The sequence below is a fragment of the Rutidosis leptorrhynchoides genome, chromosome 3 (genome assembly GCF_046630445.1).
Source record: "Rutidosis leptorrhynchoides isolate AG116_Rl617_1_P2 chromosome 3, CSIRO_AGI_Rlap_v1, whole genome shotgun sequence".
NCBI lineage: Eukaryota > Viridiplantae > Streptophyta > Magnoliopsida > Asterales > Asteraceae > Rutidosis > Rutidosis leptorrhynchoides.
Genome location: NC_092335.1, coordinates 230,190,631 through 230,207,130, shown reverse-complemented (window position 1 = coordinate 230,207,130; position 16,500 = coordinate 230,190,631). Strand labels below are relative to the sequence as shown.

Genomic DNA, 16,500 nt, shown 5'->3' with positions numbered 1-16,500 from the left:
ATTATCATTCAAATTTTAAAGAAAAAACAATAAAATAAGCGTTGAACCTCTTTTATATATTCATAAATAGTAGTTCTTTGTCAACACGATCATAATTATCATTCAAAATTTCATGTGGCTTGTATCTTGCACAATTATATTTTTATAATACAAATCAAAATTTGGTTCCAATTTGGTACTCAAAATTTTACATGTGACAAATAGTAAGAGATTAATAAACACATACAGATTCAACATAATGTTTTAGTAATGTGACAAATAGTAAGAGATTAATAAACACATACAGATTCAACATAATGTTTTAGTAAAGGTGACAAAATGGGTAGTTAATCTTCGTTCAACTATTTTTCTTCTCTTTTTCCTCAACTTAGCCAACAAAAAGTTGTACGCAACTACTGATATATATGTAGTCTGCGGTGAGAATGAGTTGCATAACATACCTCTACTTCACAATTTTGAAGCCCAACACACCATGTCCATTTGATTGTAATGCAGGTCTAACAGCAACTTGCGGAACCCATATTAAGATCTATGCTATATAAGAAAGTTGTTGGAAAATTTGTACTGATATGTTGAAATTTACCAAATATGTTACCTTAAGAACAATTTGTGTAGGCAAACCAAACATTGATCAGTTTAAAAATACCATCTATATAACTTCTCCAATATAGATTTTATGCCAACATAAGGCTTTCTAGATATTCAAAAACATACATTGTCAATATAGGTTTAAATGTTTAATGACAACATTCTCTAAACAATACACACACACATATAAACACATATATTCAGTAACACATTAATATTAAACCTACAATAGGCCAATCCCTGTATTTGCAATAATGCTGATATCCACAAAATCAGCAGCAATGCAAACTCAATGTTACAATAAACTTACTAATCAAATAATCAAGCTCGATACAAAGAGTCTTTTTTTTATTATTGAAAACCAACATGCATATTAAACTTAAACCCACTATTCTAACTTATTTCTATTTGACACAATCTCAGATGCAATTCAAGTTCTTGAACAATTCTTATAAAAAGAATGATAGCAGTTCCAAACCACATTCAAACTTCCTTCAATTGTGCAACTTGCTTCACCATGCCACCATCTAATTTGCAGAAGTTAAGACCAAGAAATCTCGTCCATTACAAAATATCGTCTTTTTTAAACAACTTACGATTGCAAGCTAGCAACATATGCAAAGAAATGTGTAATATCCTAAATAATTCTCATATATTTCTAACCCATAAGCTTTTTGTACAGACAAATAAACATGATAATCTAGTTTTTTTTCACAAACAACCATATTTGATTAACTAATCAGTAACAATTTAAGAAAATTGTTTAAATGAAACGAAATATAACGTAATTGGCGATAAAAATTACCTCCTATATGAAGAGATAAATGTGAGACTTCATCTACTGGTGAATTGACGAATGTGATATATTCTTCGATTGTATCGCTTTTCGTTGCCCAAATAAGTCACAAAAACACAGTGGTGAATATTAGAGGTTTGACAATTCTACAAAACATATAACATATCGAAGAAAAACCTAAATCAGAAGCTCACAAAATCGAAGAAGGAAACCTTAAGATACATAATCAAATTAAAAAACTAATCGATTATATGGTAATAATACAGATACAAATCTACTCTTTAACTCTGAATCACAAAAATCACTAAATTTGGAGATGATAATAACTATTAAAAAAAAGTAATAAAAGAAAAAATTGGAAACCTGGAATTAAAAGTGATGGTGAAACTTGAAGAGATAAAGAAAGAAATGGTTGAGATGGAGAGACTTTTATAATACTCGTTAAACTTAATTTTGAAATTTGAATTGTAGTGATATTTTTTGAGTCTCCATAAAAAGTCTGCAAGTTATGCTATCCAATACAAATACAGTATTCGAAATTCAAATTTAGTTCAAATTAAATTTAAATATTTTATAAAAGAAATCAGGTTTAAATTTTTTGAACTTTTATTAAATGTAATTAGTTTTCTTAATGACATCATCAAGGATGTCTAGATTTTTTTGTTTTCTCTTTTGAATTTTTTTAAGGCATAAAAAGGCATATTAATGACATCATGTAATTAGCCATTTATAAGAATATATAGATATAGATATATAGATATAGATATAGATATAGATATTAAAAAAGTAATAAAAGAAAAAATTGGAAACCTGGAATTAAAAGTGATGGTGAAACTTGAGGAGATAAAGAAAGAAATGGTTGAGATGGAGAGACTTTTATAATACTCCTTAAACTTAATTTTGAAATTTGAATTGTAGTGATATTTTTTGAGTCTCCATAAAAAGTCTGCAAGTTATGCTATCCTATACAAATACAGTATTCGAAATTCAAATTTAGTTCAAATTAAATTTAAATATTTTATAAAAGAAATCAGGTTTAAATTTTTGAATTTTTATTAAATGTAATTAGTTTTCTTAATGACATCATCAAAGATGTCTAGATTTTTTTGTTTTCTCTTTTGAATTTTTTTAAGGCATAAAAAGGCATATTAATGACATCATGTAATTAGCCATTTATAAGAATATATAGATAGATATAGATATCAAGGTTTACATGATCATCAGAAGTCTTAACACACAACTTATTTCAAGTAGATGTTTTGTTCACAGAAGAAAATTAAAATACATGTGATGACTTCCTAGGTCGACTAGCAGATTTCTTGGTTTGATTTGCTACTTTCTTAGTCTTTGACTTAGAAACCCATACAAACTTGTAATTCAAGTTCGGATTATAACATGTGACACGAAAAACACCTTTGTTAGTGAGACGTCCAAATGTTTTAGTTGTCATTTGAGTAGATTGACGTTGCAAAATTTCCATTTTGATTTTACGTTCCTTTGCATCATACTCACTCATATCAGGTTTTGGACACGTGTGTTGTTTTGAAGACTTCGTTGGTTTCTTTAAAAGACTTTCCTTTGTATGTTTTGACATTAACATCCGGAAGTTTTTCACTTGAATAAGAACCATCTGGATGATGTACCTTCTTAACAATAAATTGCTTTGAAGGTGCAACTTTTGAAACACTTTTCTCAAGTTGAGAACGTAAAGGATTTCTAAGAATGGTAATGAGTTTAGAAGCATTAGATTGTTGTTTCCCCTTAACCTTCTTATCAATCCCTCCAGCACACTCAGAAACTTTATTCACACAAGGCATCCTTAAAAGTGAGCCATTCACACAAGTAGAAGTCATTTGTTGTGTGTGTGCTTGTAAAGAATAATGCTTTTGTGTGTTAGGCTGTCGTAGTAGAACTATATTACAAATTAAACTTTCAATTTCAAGACACAAGTCCTCAGCAGAAACTACAACTTCACCTTCCTTAAAAGCATAAGTACATTCTTTCCTAGGAAGTGGTGGAAGTTTATCACACATCTTAAGCATTTGATTCAAAGATTGACATCTAAGTTGCAATTCAACATTTTCTCTTTCAAGTTGATATCAACTAGACGATTCAAGTCTAATTTTTCAGGCTTAGGTTCATCTTGTGGTTCTACCTTAGGTTCAGCTTTTGGTTCTACCTTTTGATCTAAAGCCTTTTGACCTAGTGATTTTGACTTTGCAAGTTTTAACTTATTTTCAATCTTGTCTAATTTAGTTGCAAACTTGTTCGTTAAGTCATTCAATTCATGTGCTAGGTCTTCACCCATTTTAACTTTAGAAACAGAACATATACTTAAGGTTGGTAGAGTTGGTTTTGCTTCAATAGCATGAGACATACTAGATCTAGGATTTCCAAAAACTTCATTTTCTAGCATCAAGATGTATTTCTCTAGCTTGAGTGTAGGAATATAAACCAATCTACGTGAAGGCACATACTCAGCATGTTGCATATTCTGTTCATGTTCAACTAGTTCATGCAAGAAACTAGGATGTGATTTACCAAAATTAGCATTAATCTAATATTTCTTAGATGATTGATTATTAATCACATTATCAAAATCAGCATCAGATGAATGCACAAAATGATATGGTAAACCAGCTTGAAAATAATTAGAATGATATAATCTAGGAATCTTCTTAGAAATATCATCCAACTTCTTGGGATCTTCATACCCAACCCCCTACTTATCACCATGAATCATTTTTGGTCTATTCATAAAGATTGTTTGCTTTGAAAGTTCTATGTTAATGATAGATTTCGATTGCTCTGTTCAATAGAGTTTTTCCTCATATCGAGCAAGTTGAGCTTTCATTTAAAAAGAATCTTTAGTGAATAAAGAAATTTCATATTTCTTTTTGATTATGGTTTCTTCCAATTGAATGATTTTCTTGTTTAATTTGGAAATTGTGAGTTCATGTTGTTCTTTAAGGTCGGAAAGATCATTTTCTAAGAATTGAACTTTCTCCGCAAGACGTTCGGATTTCAAACGATAATCCATCCTTTCAATCTTAATTGGAAGTATTGACTTCTTAAGTTCTTCCAACTCAGTATCCATGGAGCTGAGTTGGGTTCTCAATCGATTCAATTCCGATTGTGAATTGGATGATGAAGATTTAGTCTCATTCAAGTTTGATTTTATCTTTCAAAACTCTGTTTTTAGATTTTAAACCTTTTACTTCTTTTGACATTGAGACTAAATTCTTCATTAAGTCATTTTACATTTTGATAAAACTCAGGTGAGATTTTAGTTAATTGTACCTCATCATCATCAACTGTTGAGTCAGAGTTCTCCATCGCTTCTTTTGCTTTGATGAGCTTGGTCACCTTGAAAAGATTGGCATGTTCCACCTCGGAATCAGAATCATCCGTCCAGTTAACTCAAGTATCATCAACTGGTTTCAGCTCTCCTCCAGTTTCCATGACCTTTGCCATCAATATTTTCTTCTTGTAGTAAGCTGCATCCTTCTTCTTAGGCATCTTGCACTCACGAAAGAAATGGCCAGCTTTGCTACAATTGTAACAGATTGAATCATCCTTCTTGGAATTAGCAGCGTGTTGATATTTTGATGAATCAGGTTTCTTGTAATAGGAGGAAGAAGAGGAATTCTTGCATTGATTGCTTGATTTGCTTTTTAAAATTGTACTTGTTTAAGGCTTTGGTGAACATAACAGCCATTTTGACTAGTTCAAGGTGAGAATCATCAACATCCGAAAGGTTGAGCTGAAATGTCCCGTTCTTATTGATTAAAAACGTTCCATATTAATTGATTTCGTTGCGAGGTTTTGACCTCTATATGAGACGTTTTTCAAAGACTGCATTCATTTTTAAAACAAACCATAACCTTTATTTCATAAATAAAGGTTTAAAAAGCTTTACGTAGATTATCAAATAATGATAATCTAAAATATCCTGTTTACACACGACCATTACATAATGGTTTACAATACAAATATGTTACATCGAAATCAGTTTCTTGAATGCAGTTTTTACACAATATCATACAAACATGGACTCCAAATCTTGTCCTTATTTTAGTATGTAACAGCGGAAGCTCTTAGTATTCACCTGAGAATAAACATGCTTTAAACGTCAACAAAAATGTTGGTGAGTTATAGGTTTAACCTATATGTATCAAATCGTAACAATAGACCACAAGATTTCATATTTCAATACACATCCCATACATAGAGATAAAAATCATTCATATGGTGAACACCTGGTAACCGACATTAACAAGATGCATATATATATAAGAATATCCTCATCATTCCGGGACACCCTTCGGATATGATATAATTTCGAAGTACTAAAGCATCCGGTACTTTGGATGGGGTTTGTTAGGCCCAATAGATCTATCTTTAGGATTCGCGCCAATTAGGGTGTCTATTCCCTAATTCTTAGATTACCAGACTTAATAAAAACGGGCATATTCGATTTCGATAATTCAACCATAGAATGTAGTTTCACGTACTTGTGTCTATTTTGTAAATCATTTATAAAACCTGCATGTATTCTCATCCCAAAAATATTATATTTTAAAAGTGGGACTATAACTCACTTTCACATATTTTTACTTCGTCGGGAAGTAAGACTTGGCCACTGTTTGATTCACGAACCTATAACAATATATACATATATATCATATATACATATATATCAAAGTATGTTTAAAATATATTTACAACACTTTTAATATATTTTGATGTTTTAAGTTTATTAAGTCAGCTGTCCTCGTTAGTAACCTACAACTAGTTGTCCATAGTTAAATGTACAGAAATAAATCGATAAATATTATCTTGAATCAATCCACGACCCAGTGTATACGTATCTCAGTATTGATCACAACTCAAACTATATATATTTTGGAATCAACCTCAACCCTGTATAGCTAACTCCAACATTCACATATAGAGTGTCTATGGTTGTTCCGAAATATATATAGATGTGTCGACATGATAGGTCGAAACATTGTATACGTGTCTATGGTATCTCAAGATTACATAATATACAATACAAGTTGATTAAGTTATGGTTGGAATAGATTTGTTACCAATTTTCACGTAGCTAAAATGAGAAAAATTATCCAATCTTGTTTTACCCATAACTTCTTCATTTTAAATCCGTTTTGAGTGAATCAAATTGCTATGGTTTCATATTGAACTCTATTTTATGAATCTAAACAGAAAAAGTATAGGTTTATAGTCGGAAAAATAAGTTACAAGTCGTTTTTGTAAAGGTAGTCATTTCAGTCGAAAGAACGACGTCTAGATGACCATTTTAGAAAACATACTTCCACTTTGAGTTTAACCATAATTTTTGGATATAGTTTCATGTTCATAATAAAAATCATTTTCTCAGAATAACAACTTTTAAATCAAAGTTTATCATAGTTTTTAATTAACTAACCCAAAACAGCCCGCGGTGTTACTACGACGGCGTAAATCCGGTTTTACGGTGTTTTTCGTGTTTCCAGGTTTTAAATCATTAAGTTAGCATATCATATAGATATAGAACATGTGTGCAGTTAATTTTAAAAGTCAAGTTAGAAGGATTAACTTTTGTTTGCGAACAAGTTTAGAATTAACTAAACTATGTTCTAATGATTACGAGTTTAAACCTTCGAATAAGATAGTTTTATATATATGAATCGAATGATGTTATGAACATCATTACTACCTCAATTTTAGTAGGTAAACCTACTGGAAGTGACAAGAAATGATCTAGCTTCAAAGGATCTTGGATGGCTTGAAAGTTCTTGAAGTAGGATCATGACACAAAAACAAGTTCAAGTAAGATTTTTACTCGAATTAAGATAGTTTATAGTTATAGAAATTGAATCAAAGTTTGAATATGAATATTACCTTGAATAAGAAAGATAACCTACTATATATAACAAAGGTTTCTTGATCTTAGATGATTACTTGGAATGGATTAGAAAGCTTGGAAGTAAATTAGTAAACTTGAAGGGATTTTTGAAGTGTTCTTGAAGTGTTCTTCCTATGATGATTATAGCTTGATTCTTGAAGTGATATTTGATGAAGATGATGATTAACTACTGGAAAAATACGTTCATAATAGTGTGTGTGTGTGTGTGTGTGTGTGTGTTGAGAGAGAATTAGAAAGAGAATTGGAAGTGAAATGGAGTGAATGATGAGTGGTAATTGGTGAGTGGTGAGTGGGGTTAAAAGGAGTTCTAGTTAGTTGACTAGCTCATGGTAGAAGTTAAAATTGATTAGTCATACATGACATAATCAAGAGTGGAATCCCATGCTAGTTCCTATTGGTATATACTCATAGTAAGTACGTTTTGAAGCTGTGTATAATACGGGTAAGAATACGACTAGAATTCTTGATGAAAGAAAAGAATGGAAAAGTAACTGTAACCATTTTCGTTAAGTATGAGTGTTTTGATATATGTCTTGAAGTCTTCCAAAAGTATTTTAATACATCTAAATACACTACATGTATATACATTTTAACTGAGTCGTTAAGTCATCGTTAGTCGTTACATGTAAGTGTTGTTTTGAAACCTTTAAGTTAACGATCTCAATTAATGTTGTTAACCCATTGTTTATTATATCTAATGAGATGTTAAATTATTATATTATCATGATATTATGATAAATTAATATATCTTAATATGATATATATACATTTAAATGTCGTTACAACGATAATCGTTACATATATGTCTCGTTTCGAAATCCTTAAGTTAGTAGTCTTGTTTATATGTATATAACTCATTGTTAATATACTTATGGAGATACTTACTTATCATAATCTCATGTTACCCATATGTATATCCATATATATATCGTCATGTCGTTTTTACAAGTTTTAACGTTCGTGAATCGCCGGTCAACTTGGGTGGTCAATTGTCTATATGAAACATATTTCAATTAATCAAGTCTTAACAAGTTTGATTGCTTAACATGTTAGAAATATTTAATCATGTAAATATCAATCTCAATTAATATATATAAACATGGAAAAGTTCGGGTCACTACAGTACCTACCCGTTAAATAAATTTCGTCCCGAAATTTTAAGCTGTTGAAGGTGTTGACGAATCTTCTGGAAATAGATGCGGGTATTTCTTCTTCATCTGATCTTCACGCTCCCAGGTGAACTCGGGTCCTCTACGAGCATTCCATCGAACCTTAACAATTGGTATCTTGTTTTGCTTAAGTCTTTTAACCTCACGATCCATTATTTCGACGGGTTCTTCGATGAATTGGAGTTTTTCGTTGATTTGGATTTCATCTAACGGAATAGTGAGATCTTCTTTAGCAAAACATTTCTTCAAATTCGAGACGTGGAAAGTGTTATGTACAGCCGCGAGTTGTTGAGGTAACTCAAGTCGGTAAGCTACTGGTCCGACACGATCAATAATCTTGAATGGTCCAATATACCTTGGATTTAATTTTCCTCGTTTACCAAATCGAACAACGCCTTTCCAAGGTGAAACCTTAAGCATGACCATTTCTCCAATTTCAAACTCTATATCTTTTCTTTTACTGTCCGCGTAGCTCTTTTGTCGACTCTGGGCGGTTTTCAACCGTTGTTGAATTTGGATGATCTTCTCGGTAGTTTCTTGTATAATCTCTGGACCCGTAATCTGTCTATCCCCCACTTCACTCCAACAAATTGGAGACCTGCACTTTCTACCATAAAGTGCTTCAAACGGCGCCATCTCAATGCTTGAATGGTAGCTGTTGTTGTAGGAAAATTCTGCTAATGGTAGATGTCGATCCCAACTGTTTCCGAAATCAATAACACATGCTCGTAGCATGTCTTCAAGCGTTTCTATCGTCCTTTCGCTCTGCCCATCAGTTTGTGGATGATAGGCAGTACTCATGTCTAGACGAGTTCCTAATGCTTGCTGTAATGTCTGCCAGAATCTTGAAATAAATCTGCCATCCCTATCAGAGATAATAGAGATTGGTATTCCATGTCTGGAGACGACTTCCTTCAAATACAGTCGTGCTAACTTCTCCATCTTGTCATCTTCTCTTATTGGCAGGAAATGTGCTGATTTGGTGAGACGATCAACTATTACCCAAATAGTATCAAAACCACTTGCAGTCCTTGGCAATTTAGTGATGAAATCCATGGTAATGTTTTCCCATTTCCATTCCGGGATTTCGGGTTGTTGAAGTAGACCTGATGGTTTCTGATGCTCAGCTTTGACCTTAGAACACGTCAAACATTCTCCTACGTATTTAGCAACATCGGCTTTCATACCCGGCCACCAAAAATATTTCCCTGAGATCCTTGTACATCTTCCCCGTTCCAGGATGTATTGAGTATCTGGTTTTATGAGCTTCTCTAAGTACCATTTCTCTCATATCTCCAAATTTTGGTACCCAAATCCTTTCAGCCCTATACCGGGTTCCGTCTTCCCGAATATTAAGATGTTTCTCCGATCCTTTGGGTATTTCATCCTTTAAATTTCCCTCTTTTAAAACTCCTTGTTGCGCCTCCTTTATTTGAGTAGTAAGGTTATTATGAATCATTATATTCATATATTTTACTCGAATGGGTTCTCTGTCCTTCCTGCTCAAGGCATCGGCTACCACATTTGCCTTCCCCGGGTGGTAACGAATCTCAAAGTCGTAATCATTCAATAATTCAATCCACCTACGCTGCCTCATATTCAGTTGTTTCTGATTAAATATGTGTTGAAGACTTTTGTGGTCGGTATATATAATACTTTTGACCCCATATAAGTAGTACCTTCAAGCCTTTAATGCAAAAACAACCGCGCCTAATTCCAAATCATGCGTCGTATAATTTTTCTCGTGAATCTTCAATTGTCTAGACGCATAAGCAATCACCTTCGTTCGTTGCATTAATACACAACCGAGACCTTGCTTTGATGCGTCACAATAAATCACAAAATCATCATTCCCTTCAGGCAATGACAATATAGGTGCCGTAGTTAGCTTTTTCTTCAATAACTGAAACGCTTTCTCTTGTTCATCCTTCCATTCAAATTTCTTCCCTTTATGCATTAATGCAGTCAAGGGTTTTGCTATTCTGGAAAAGTCTTGGATGAACCTTCTGTAGTAACCAGCTAGTCCTAAAAACTGGCGTACGTGTTTCGGAGTTTTCGGGGTTTCCCACTTTTCAACAGTTTCTATCTTTGCCGGATCCACCTTAATACCTTTTTTGTTCACTATGTGACCGAGGAATTGAACTTCTTTCAACCAAAATGCACACTTTGAAAATTTAGCGTACAATTCTTCCTTCCTCAATACTTCTAACACCTTTCTCAAATGTTCACCGTGTTCTTGGTCATTCTTTGAGTAAATAAGTATGTCATCAATGAAAACAATGACAAACTTGTCAAGGTATGGTCCACACACTCGGTTCATAAGGTCCATGAACACAGCTGGTGCATTAGTTAAACCAAATGGCATGACCATAAACTCGTAATGACCGTAACGTGTTCTGAAAGCAGTCTTTGGAATATCATCTTCTTTCACCCGTATTTGATGATACCCGGAACGTAAGTCAATCTTTGAATAAACAGACGAGCCTTTTAGTTGATCAAATAATTCGTCGATTCTCGGTAGTGGGTAGCGTTTCTTGATGGTAAGTTTGTTCAACTCTCGGTAGTCGATACACAACCTGAATGTACCATCTTTCTTCTTGACAAACAAAACAGGAGATCCCCACGGTGATGTGCTTGGTCGAATGAAACCTTGCTCTAAAAGTTCTTGTAATTGGCTTTGCAGTTCTTTCATCTCGCTGGGTGCGAGTCTGTAAGGAGCACGAGTTATTGGTGCAGCTCCTGGTACAAGATTTATTTGAAATTCAACGGATCGATGTGGGGGTAATCCCGGTAATTCTTTCGGAAATACATCGGGAAATTCTTTTGTGACGGGAACATAATTGATGCTCTTTTCTTCAGTTTGTACTTTCTCGACGTGTGCTAGAACAGCATAGCAACCTTTTCTTATTAGTTTTTGTGCCTTCAAATTACTAATAAGATGTAGCTTCGTGTTGCCCTTTTCTCCGTACACCATTAAGGGTTTTCCTTTTTCTCGTATAATGCGAATTGCATTTTTGTAACAAACGATCTCTGCTTTCACTTCTTTCAACCAGTCCATACCGATTATCACATCAAAACTCCCTAACTCTACTGGTATCAAATCAATCTTAAATGTTTCGCTAACCAGTTTAATTTCTCGATTCCGACATATATTATCTGCTGAAATTAATTTACCATTTGCTAATTCGAGTAAAAATTTACTATCCAAAGGCGTCAATGGACAACTTAATTTAGCATAAAAATCTCTACTCATATAGCTTCTATCCGCACCCGAATCAAATAAAACGTAAGCAGATTTATTGTCAATAAGAAACGTACCCGTAACAAGCTCCGGGTCTTCCTGTGCCTCTGCCGCATTAATATTGAAAACTCTTCCGCGGCCTTGTCCATTCGTGTTCTCCTGGTTCGGGAAATTTCTAATAATGTGGCCTGGTTTTCCACATTTATAACAAACTACATTGGCATAACTTGCTCCGACACTACTTGCTCCGCCATTACTCGTTCTGACACCATTTGTTCCTTTCGTTCTATTAACCCCTGGTCCGTAGACCTCACACTTCGCCGCGCTATGACCATTTATTTTATACTTGTTGCAAAATTTGGTGCAGAACCCCGAGTGATACTTTTCACACCTTTGGCATAGCTGCTTCTGATTGTTGTTGTTGTTGCAGTTATTATTGTTGTTGGGATGATTGTTGTAGTTGTTGTTGTTGTTGTTGTTGTTGTTGTTGTTGGGCCGTTTGTTGTAGTTGCGATTGATGTTGCGATTGTTGGGATAATTGTTGCGATTATTGTTGTAATTGCTGTTGTTGTTGTATTGGTGATTCTTATCACCGTTTTCTTCCCACTTTCTTTTGACTTGCTTCACATTGGCCTCTTCAGCAGTCTGTTCTTTAATTCTTTCTTCAATCTGGTTTACTAGTTTGTGAGCCATTCTACATGCCTGTTGTATGGAGGCGAGCTCGTGTGAACTTATATCTTCTTGGATTCTTTCCGGTAATCCTTTCACAAACGCGTCGATCTTCTCTTCCTCATCTTCGAACGCTCCCGGACACAATAGGCATAATTCTGTGAATCGTCTTTCGTACGTGGTAATATCAAATCCTTGGGTTCGTAACCCTCTAAGTTCTGTCTTGAGCTTATTGACCTCGGTTCTGGGACGGTACTTCTCGTTCATCAAGTGCTTGAATGCTGACCACGGTAGTGCGTACGCATCGTCTTGTCCCACTTGCTCTAGATAGGTATTCCACCATGTTAACGCAGAACCTGTGAAGGTATGCGTAGCGTACTTTACTTTGTCCTCTTCAGTACACTTACTTATGGCAAACACCGATTCGACCTTCTCGGTCCACCGTTTCAATCCGATCGGTCCTTCGGTTCCATCAAATTCCAAAGGTTTGCAGGCAGTGAATTCTTTGTAGATGCATCCTACACGATTTCCTGTACTGCTAGATCCAAGGTTATTGTTGGTATGTAGCGCAGCCTGTACTGCGGCTATGTTTGAAGCTAGAAAAGTAAGGAATTCCTCTTCATTCATATTCACGGTGTGTCGAGTAGTCGGTGCCATTTCCTTCAAAATAGTCAAATGGAACAAGTTAATCATACAGAATATTAAGAGTAGTTAATAGTATTTCGTAGCATAATATGAACTCATTTATAAAAGCTTTTTCTTCATATTAGTGTTTTATAAGTTTAAATTTGGGTAGTACCTACCCGTTAAGTTCATACTTAGTAGCTAATATACAATTCAACTACTACAATTCTGTATGAAAAACTGATTGTAATAATATTTCGCGTTCAAACTTTTATACAGTATTTTACAAACTTACAATACCGCTTATTTTACATAAAGCATGAAATATAGCACACAATAACTTTGATACAAGATAGTTGTGAAGATAATTCTAGCTAGTACACAAGTCGTTCAGCAAAGGCAATAAAGACACGTAATTCACACGTCCAGAAACAAGTCATGCATTCTGGTTTTACTAGGACTACTTCCCATCCTTGGTCTTGTGGAACATAACCATTATGGCCGTTGATAAGACAACGTGTTGTAACGTCGTCAAAGGGACGAGGGTTACGTAATGACCAACAGTCTCGTAATAACCTAAAAACCTCATTTCTTACCCCAATTACCGACTTCGTCACTTGTGGGAACGTTTTGTTTAATAGTTGTAGGCCGATGTTCTTGTTCTCACTTTGGTGAGAAGCGAACATTACTAACCCGTAAGCATAACATGCTTTTTTATGTTGCATGTTAGCCGCTTTTTCTAAATCACGAAGTCCTATATTCGGATATACTGAGTCAAAATAATTTCTTAACCCGTTGCATAAAATAGCATTTGGGTTCCTCGCAATATATGCGTCAAAGTAAACACATCGTAACTTATGGATTTCCCAATGTGATATCCCCCATCTTTCGAACGAAAGCCTTTTATAAACCAAGGCATTCTTGGAACGTTCTTCGAATGTCTTACAAACTGATCTCGCCTTAAATAGTTGTGCCGAGGAATTCTGACTGACTCTAGACAAGATTTCATCAATCATGTCTCCGGGTAGGTCTCTTAAAATATTGGGTTGTCTATCCATTTTGTGTTTTTATACTGTAAAATAGACAAGAGTTAGATTCATAAAAAAAATACTTATTAATACAAGCAATTTTTACATATATCATAAAGCATAAGCACACTATATTACATATATTACACCACACGAATACAACTATCTTATTCCAACTCGCTCGTTTCTTCCTGTTCAGTTTTGGTTCGTTTTGCCAAGTTTCTAAGGATATATGATGTTCCCCTAATACGAGCCGTCGTTGTCCACATTGGTTTAGAAAAACCTGGTGGTTTAGAGGTTCCCGGGTCATTGTTACAACTTAAGGACTTCAGGGGTTGACGATACATATAAAGTTCATCGGGGTTGGAATTAGATTTCTCTATTTTTATGCCCTTTCCCTTATTATTTTCTTTTGCCTTTTTAAATTCAGTTGGGGTAATTTCTATAACATCATCGGAATTCTCGTCGGAATCCGATTCATCGGAGAATTGGTAATCCTCCCAATATTTTGCTTCCTTGGCGGAAACACCATTGACCATAATTAACTTTGGTCGGTTGGTTAAGGATTCTCTTTTACTTAACCGTTTTATTATTTCCCCCACCGGTTCTATTTCTTCTTCCGGTTCCGATTCTTCTTCCGGTTCCGACTCTTCTTCCGGTTCCTCTTCGGGAACTTGTGAATCAGTCCACGAATCATTCCAATTTACATCTGACTCTTCATTATTATTAGGTGAGTCAATGGGACTTGTTCTAGAGGTAGACATCTATCACATAATATCAAACACGTTAAGAGATTAATATATCACATAATATTCATATGTTAAAAATATATAGTTTTCAACAAAAATGTTAAGCAATCATTTTTCAAGTAAACACGGTCGAAGTTCAGACTCACTAATGCATCCTAACAAACTCGATAAGACACACTAATGCAAAATTCTGGTTCTCTAAGACCAACGCTCTGATACCAACTGAAATGTCCCGTTCTTATTGATTAAAAACGTTCCATATTAATTGATTTCGTTGCGAGGTTTTGACCTCTATATGAGACATTTTTCAAAGACTGCATTCATTTTTAAAACAAACCATAACCTTTATTTCATAAATAAAGGTTTAAAAAGCTTTACGTAGATTATCAAATAATGATAATCTAAAATATCCTGTTTACACACGACCATTACAAAATGGTTTACAATACAAATATGTTACATCAAAATCAGTTTCTTGAATGCAGTTTTTACACAATATCATACAAACATGGACTCCAAATCTTGTCCTTATTTTAGTATGTAACAGCGGAAGCTCTTAGTATTCACCTGAGAATAAACATGCTTTAAACGTCAACAAAAATGTCTGTGAGTTATAGGTTTAACCTATATGTATCAAATCGTAACAATAGACCACAAGATTTCATATTTCAATACACATCCCATACATAGAGATAAAAATCATTCATATGGTGAACACCTGGTAACCGACATTAACAAGATGCATATATATATAAGAATATCCCCATCATTCCAGGACACCCTTCGGATATGATATAATTTCGAAGTACTAAAGCATCCGGTACTTTAGATGGGGTTTGTTAGGCCCAATAGATCTATCTTTAGGATTCGCGTCAATTAGGGTGTCTGTTCCCTAGTTCTTAGATTACCAGACTTAATAAAAAGGGGCATATTCGATTTCGATAATTCAACCATAGAATGTAGTTTCACGTACTTGTGTCTATTTTGTAAATCATTTATAAAACCTGCATGTATTCTCATCCCAAAAATATTAGATTTTAAAAGTGGGACTATAACTCACTTTCACAGATTTTTACTTCGTCGAGAAGTAAGACTTGGCCACTGTTTGATTCACGAACCTATAACTATATATACATATATATCAAAGTATGTTTAAAATATATTTACAACACTTTTAATATATTTTGATGTTTTAAGTTTATTAAGTCAGCTGTCCTCGTTAGTAACCTACAACTAGTTGTCCACAGTTAGATGTACAGAAATAAATTGATAAATATTATCTTGAATCAATCCACGACCCAGTGTATACGTATCTCAGTATTGATCACAACTCAAAGTATATATATTTTGGAATCAACCTCAACCCTGTATAGCTAACTCCAACATTCACATATAGAGTGTCTATGGTTGTTCCAAAATATATATAGATGTGTCGACATGATAGGTCGAAACATTGTATACGTGTCTATGGTATCTCAAGATTACATAATATACAATACAAGTTGATTAAGTTATGGTTGGAATAGATTTGTTACCAATTTTCACGTAGCTAAAATGAGAAAAATTATCCAATCTTGTTTTACCCATAACTTCTTCATTTTAAATCCGTTTTGAGTGAATCAAATTGCTATGGTTTCATATTGAACTCTATTTTACGAATCTAAACAGAAAAAGTATAGGTTTATAGTCAGAAAAATAAGTTACAAG

The 16,500-nt window shown here is 33.9% G+C and overlaps 1 long non-coding RNA gene across 1 annotated transcript; it reads right to left on the bottom strand.

Annotated features, from left to right (window-relative positions):
- Positions 1-797: 797 nt before the first annotated feature.
- LOC139897270 (uncharacterized) lies at positions 798-1,867 on the bottom strand. Its single transcript, XR_011776491.1, has 3 exons — positions 1,748-1,867; positions 1,394-1,470; positions 798-1,193 (listed from the first exon to the last, which is right to left on the bottom strand). It is a non-coding gene; the product is annotated as an uncharacterized lncRNA (long non-coding RNA).
- Between the last annotated feature and the right edge of the window lie 14,633 nt (positions 1,868-16,500).